This window comes from Triturus cristatus, chromosome 7 (genome assembly GCF_964204655.1).
Source record: "Triturus cristatus chromosome 7, aTriCri1.1, whole genome shotgun sequence".
Lineage (NCBI taxonomy): Eukaryota > Metazoa > Chordata > Amphibia > Caudata > Salamandridae > Triturus > Triturus cristatus.
Window position 1 is genome coordinate 1,054,202,664 of NC_140590.1, and position 6,787 is coordinate 1,054,209,450.

At 42.3% G+C, this 6,787-nt stretch overlaps 1 long non-coding RNA gene across 1 annotated transcript; it reads left to right on the top strand.

Annotated features, from left to right (window-relative positions):
* The first annotated feature begins 284 nt into the window (after positions 1–284).
* LOC146811080 (uncharacterized) lies at positions 285–3,063 on the top strand. The gene is made up of 3 exons (XR_014965778.1): positions 285–355; positions 1,164–1,256; positions 2,757–3,063. It is a non-coding gene; the product is annotated as an uncharacterized LOC146811080 (long non-coding RNA).
* The last annotated feature ends 3,724 nt before the right edge of the window (positions 3,064–6,787 follow it).

Genomic DNA, 6,787 nt, shown 5'->3' on the forward strand with positions numbered 1-6,787 from the left:
AAAAACGGAAACTGAGTTGGCCCATAAAGGGGGTTGAGATATGAGAATGAGAATGAAGAGTCATTCTTTGAAATCCATTAGTCCCAAATATAGTTTAGGAAATATGGAATAGGGCTTACGACAATTAGGATGGTCAACTCGATAGACATTAGTACTATAGGCGATCTGATTTATAAAAGTACAATGTTACTGTTTGCCTGTCAAAATATTTTTGGGAACATTAACTGTACCACTAATCTATTTTTTGCATCTTCTTTATTTATCATGTCAGCACCCAAGGGCAAGAAGAGGGATAGTTCTGATGCGTGTCAGGGAGCTGGGGATGCCATCACCAGTGCTGAGGCAGATGTTTCTGGTGATCCCAATAAGTCCTGTTATTATTATTATTTCCTTAACTTTTACCTCTTCCCATTATTAGAATAATTGTAATTTTGCATAGTTTTTTTATACTGTCTCCTATTTTTTACTCCTCTATTGAATGTTTTTTTAAATTCTTGTTATCGCTGCATTATCCCTTGTTTCTATATTTCATATTTTTGTAGCTGACTTCCTTCTGTCTGTACTAGTCTTCAGTTTTCTTCTGCTTTGTTAGTAAACTTTCCCTTTCCCTTATATATCTTGTGGTACTGTAAGACTAAGAGAACACATTTTTGGCACTCTACTGTCTACTGAGAAGAATTCAGGCCCAAGTATTTATTCACCACGCTTGTTTGTTGAGATGGCTTTCTTTTTTCTGCTCATGTCAAACAGTTAAAATGAGAGAGTGGCCATGGTCATGGTTGACCCCCTCCCAATGTTGTTCTATAAATTATTCATTTATACAGTATACCAGCAGTTTTCATGACAGTACAGCTTGGCATGAAAGTATGAGGTCACACAGCATTTGCCAACCAACACCTTATGTCCTTCATTGACCGTTATTACACCCCTTCATTGCGCTTCAATGACTCAGAGTAATCAGAGCTCTGCCACCCCATTAAGAAATGTTTTTGGATGGCTTGACTTCCAGGCTTTTCTAACATTGTCAACTAACAAGATGCCCAAAGGGATGTTTTCGATAGAAGATACTGTTAACTGAACTGTAGTGATGTATTGTGAATGTATTTTGTTTACCAAAAAGTGGAGGCATATCTGGCATCTAAAACTGCATAACGTTTTTCTAGCCGCAAAGACCACCAGTGCCGGGGCCAGCACCAGTTCTGCAGGCACCAAGGCAGTTGAAGGGGTAGACACAGCGGCAGCAGGGACAGGCGGAGGTAAGCCACATTGCTTCCTTATTGACAATTACTGTTATACTCACAGCAAGGGTTCCATGCTTCTTGAAAACTCCCTCTTTAGCGGCTTCAGCTGTGGTTGAGTTCTTATGGCCTCTTCGCATCACAACTCAGCAGGCAAAAGTCCATAATAAAAGCTAAGCATTATGGGTTGATGGAATAGGGAAAGAAAGATGGAAGGTTAAGAAAGGATGGCTGAAATGGTATATGAGTTAAAATATGTAGGGGTGGGTGAAAGGAGGCTTGAGTGGGTAAATGTGGATGGATGGGTGAAAGGATAGTTGAAAGGGTGGCTACTGAATGGGTGGATATATGGATGGATTTGAAATTTTAGTGAAAGACTGAATGAGAGAAAGTAAAGCTTAAATGGTGGGTATTAAAGGGTGAACAGAACAATGAAAGGATAAATGGATCATTGCTTGAATGAAGAAACAAGGGAGCTCTTCCGGAGAGGGACATGCTCATCTACTTCACTTGCTTGGTTTTCAAAGCTATGGTTCAAAGTGGGGGTATTTTAATTTTTTGTCTACTCCCTTGACTCACTGTATTTGTTCAGGGAGGTAGATATGTGTCTCACCCATCAATCATTCATCACCTCCCTCCCTGCCCATGGCATTTCACCACCCATGACCTAAGTGCAACATAGTTCAATTCACCACTGCAGTGTTGACTGTGCAATGTTCATCTGCTTCAGTTAATGCTACATTTACAAAGTTTTCAATCCATTGCAAACCGAAAACAAGGTGTGTTTCCCTTCCCTCCCAGTGCCCACTTAGTCACCTCCTAGTACTTCATTCCTCTATTCTTTCCTAAGTTCTGTCCCAGACTACCAAAACATAGAAAAATCAGTTCCTTTCTCTCTACTGCAGTGCATTTTTTTCCCCACAGTCTACTTATGACAGACAGGGTATCCACATTTTATATGTGACATGTGTGACATAGTATCTTATTTATTTTGTATCTGCCTATTTTGCATCAGCATAGTATTGAAAGACATTTGGAAAAGAGCAGGGACATTGGAATTAAAGTAAGATAACTGTCCATTACAGCTGTCCCAGCTACAGACAGCAGACAGTAGCAAAGTACTTAACGCGCTGGCTAGCATGCCTCCATTGATTTAGCACAACAACTTGTACGCCAAACTTCATAATGCCTTACTCATTAATGAGGTGTCATTTATTTTTGTATCTCCACACAAAGTGTCTGTTTAGTATTTTAATAGGAAAGTCTTTAAAGGAAAAAAAATCACTCTTTTTTAATCTGGTGCTATGTTATTGTACCTTAATTTTTTTCAGCCAGTAGGTGCTTTTTCATGTGAGGCATGTGTGAGTAACAAATGGCCCTGTGCATCTCCTAATCAAATCAAACTCCAAGGGACCAGCAATGTACTGCTACTGTGCCACTATTTAATTTTAAGCAAGTGTTTGCACAGAACATGGTTTGCAATTTGTCTTTTTTATTTTAGTTTTTTTCTTGATGTAGCTACCCCAGCTGGTCCACCACCTGTACCAACACAGCAGCAGACAGAAGCCCGGCTGTGGGGGGAAGAGGTTGGAGACAATCCAGCAGGAGTACTGTCAGCTGATGGCACTGGGAGAAGAGGAGGCGCAAGTAGCTGCCACTGCCCCTGGCCCAGTTTCACCAGCCAGCTCCAGCCAACATCACTGCCAGCATCGCCGGCAGCTGTCAGGCCCTCGGTTGACCACCACTACTGTCTCCAGTCCCAGTACCGTGTCCTGCAGCATCTGGCACGGTTTGAGGAAAGACTGTTTAGGATGGATCAGTAACTTGACCCCCATAGAGGACACCCTCTTCTAAATAGGGTGGGCATAGTGGGCGTAGTGGGGCTACGTGAAGCAGCACGTAGTGTGCCCGAATCTACGCACACTACGCGCTTCGCGTAGCCCCACTACGCGCCACCCGCCACCCACCCACCTTACTTTTAAAAGATAAAATTAATTTGTAATAAAGCAAATTAAAGGCACTTACCTGACGCGCGGCGTCTCCCGGGGCTCCCTCTTCCTGGTTTTCAATTTTCCTGACAAATGCGCATGCGTGGAGGCCCGCGCATGCGCATTTCTTGCGAGAAATGCGCATGCGCGGGCATCCGCGCATGCGCATTAGTCAGGAAAATTGAAAACCAGGAAGAGGGAGCCCCGGGAGACGCCGCGCGTCAGGTAAGTGCCTTTAATTTGCTTTATTACAAATTTATTTTAGCTTTTAAAAGTAGGGCGGGCGGGAGGCGGGTGGTGGGCGGCAGGCAGCTACGCTTCGCCCTCGCGTGTGCGTAGGCGCTGCCTGCTTCGCCTACTTCGAAAACTGCGAAGCAGGCAGCGCTACGTACACTACATGGGCGAAGCGTAGTGTCGCGCCCAGGGTTACTTCTAAAGCCATTTTTAAATGTTTTGTTTTGGTGTGAGGGACTTGTTTTGTGGGTGAAGAGGGTGGGAAAGAGAGTTGGGACCGGGATTTGGACTTTGGACAGTTAATTTTTCTTTAGATATTGGTTGGGGACGGGGTGATTTGTGTGGGCAGAGGGGTGGGCTTCTTGTGGGTGGAAAGGCTGAGTTTTATAATTGTTAAAAAAATAAAAGTGAAATAATTATTTTGCCTCAAATCTTTATTTTCTTGTTTTACTTTGTACTGCTGCCTTTTAGCATAGTCTGTTTTTTAAATCTGCTTAACGAAGTGTACACTAGTTAGTTATAGCAGTGTCCTACTACCCTTTGTAATTATATTGACCACTAAGGGGGGATTTCCATTTCCTATATTGCCTACAACAACCTAGATAAACAACATCTTCAGTAGAAGTTAGTTACGAACTAAACTAGTTCACCTCCCTCCATAGTTCTCTTAGTCTTCTTACTGCAGGGTTTCCCAAGGTGCCATCATATGGTGTGGTAGCACTAGCATCAGGTTAGCTTGGTAACAGGTAAGGAATCACAAGCACGGTCCCACTCCCACCTAGGTGAACACCAACCATAGAATTCATTAAAGGATTATGCATCACAGGGAACTAGATTGAAAGAAAACACAGAGTTAGTGGGTTAGATCTTTTATATCAGAACTTTAGAAAGACTGAGACCAGACTATCACTATAACACAACGAAGAAGGCCTGATAGGATAAAAAATATCAATATTAACTTCTTCTGAGCAATAGTAGTTAGTTAAATCTAAACTTACAAAATCCTCAAAACAGGAGTGGACAAGGTTAAGCGTTTATGCAACACAACACAAGGCCCGAATGATGATGTTGATGAATGATGCATGGGAGTGTAAATGAGGCAGGTGTGGGCTATTTCTCAGGTAACAGAAGATCCAGCAGTGAGTTGGTGTGGCTTTCACCACATCCACCCCACCAAGTGTGTGATCCATTTATGGTGTAAAATTAAGTCACACCTCAATTAATCTCACAGCCAAGGGGAAGAGGGTTGGGGGTTTAATGAATGGATTGGAAGGGGAATTTGGTTAAAGGTGTGACAAAGACAAACACTACAGAGAGGCAATATTCATCAGGGGGATGAGCAGCGCATCATGATCATCAATCTGTTGTGGAAGGAAATGAAGGAATGATTGTGACGCAGTTCAGTTAAATGCACTGCAAACAGTCCTTCAGTCCAAGAGACCCAGGCTTATATTATATATTGAAAAGTTCTGTCATCTAGGTTGGAAAAATGCAAATTATGGAGGAGTTAAGTGAACCCACAAAGTTATAAAAAATGATTGTTAAAAAAAATTATACTGTATTGACAAACTGTGTGGTACATCTGTATTCTTCTCGAAGTGTCCTTCAATCTTGAGTGCTTGGCTTAAGTGGTTTGGTAGTGTAAGCAGGAGTGTTAGTGAGCTTTTGTCTTTTGTTCAAGAGAAGAGAATGCCTGAGGTTTGTAAAGCAGAAACAATATCGTAGAGTCAAGGAGAAAGACAGAAGGTAAACTTCATGAGGAGTGTACCAAGATGTCTCAGAGGAAGAGCAAGAGCATAGTCTGCTGCAATCATTCATCGTATGACTCATGTGCAATGAATTAACTGAGAAGTGAGAGCAATTTACAACCAATCACAGACAAGTGGCTGCATGTACTGGGCAGATCAATCTCACAACTGTTATGATATTCATAACATTTAGCCAAGTGCATGCATAATGTGATGATGTAAAATCACATGTCTGTTTCCAGTTACTTACAACAACAGGGCCCCTTCATGACCACAACCTCATAATAGCAGAGTTTCACATTTCAGCCAACACACACACTCAAAAGCATTGTATGTCTCAAAGTAATGCACCTCTCACCAGTCCACGGAACTGAGTAGGCCTCTTAGAGCCATCATCATGTTGGTTTCCCTGAAGTTGACAACTTCCTTCTTGTGGCTGTTTTTAAGTAGTCTCACCCAGAGTCCTTCCATTAGCCTCCTGACTCCGAGTAATGAATCAGTCCAACTCTGATACCACCCAAATGAGAAACATTGACCTGAAGTGCACTGCTGTTGATAAACAAGAAGAGAAACATCGAGTAGTTATTTTGTGTAGATTTGTGTTTGTTAACTAAACTGGCTGATCTGGTCTTTGAAGATTAAGAACCAGAATAAAGGAGTGGACCTGGCAAGCAAATATTTTGCTAAGTGTCAAAGTGGAAGGGCCAATCGCCTTCAGGAAAAATGATTACTCATGAGGCCCCAAACATTTCAAATAATCACAATCAAGCGTACAGATTAGTTGAACACCCTCCCTCACTGTCTACAACCACATGAATCATCATTCATCACTCACAATCACTCAATAATATATCACTCATTGGTGCAATTGTTACCTGTTCCAGTCCAAGCAAAGTACTATACAATTGTATCTCCTCTTTGATGCAAGCACCGCACATTAGACAGTGTTGTAAATCAAATGTTCTGGGTCAGTCTTGCTAGGAGTGAGAAATTGGATAGGCATTGACGGAGGAAGGCATTGTCTCTCCAATATCCTTGAAGCGGGTGGGGGGCTTCTCCTCTGCACACTAGTCTAACTCCAATCCAACCAATACATGTGTCTAAAATGGTTTGGGCTGCATAAGTCAGTCAGACACAAACAAACAAAATATATAATGTTCACGTAGCTATATCCTTTTTTTATTTTTGGTGAAGCAGTTTGACAATAAAAAGTTCTATGGTGGCCTATTCAGTCAGGGAAGCAGAGTCCATCCTCCGACTCAAGTGGTTCACCCAGAAGTTGGTCAGCCAAAACACTCTGAACTGAGTAAGACCAATCACCCTCCTCCTCTTCTTGAGGTATTTCAGGAACAGTGTAATTCGGTGGTATAAAGTGTTGGTTCATTTTGATCATGGTAAATCACTCCACGTTTTGAGGTGAGAGACTGGTCCTTCCTACTGTGACAACTGCACCAGCTGCACTGAACACATGCTCATGAGACACACTGGCCACCGTACACGCATGATACTTTTATGGACAGCCTGCTGAGCACAGGCCATTGGCACATCTACCCGTTTTAATACACCAATGGGTTTTATT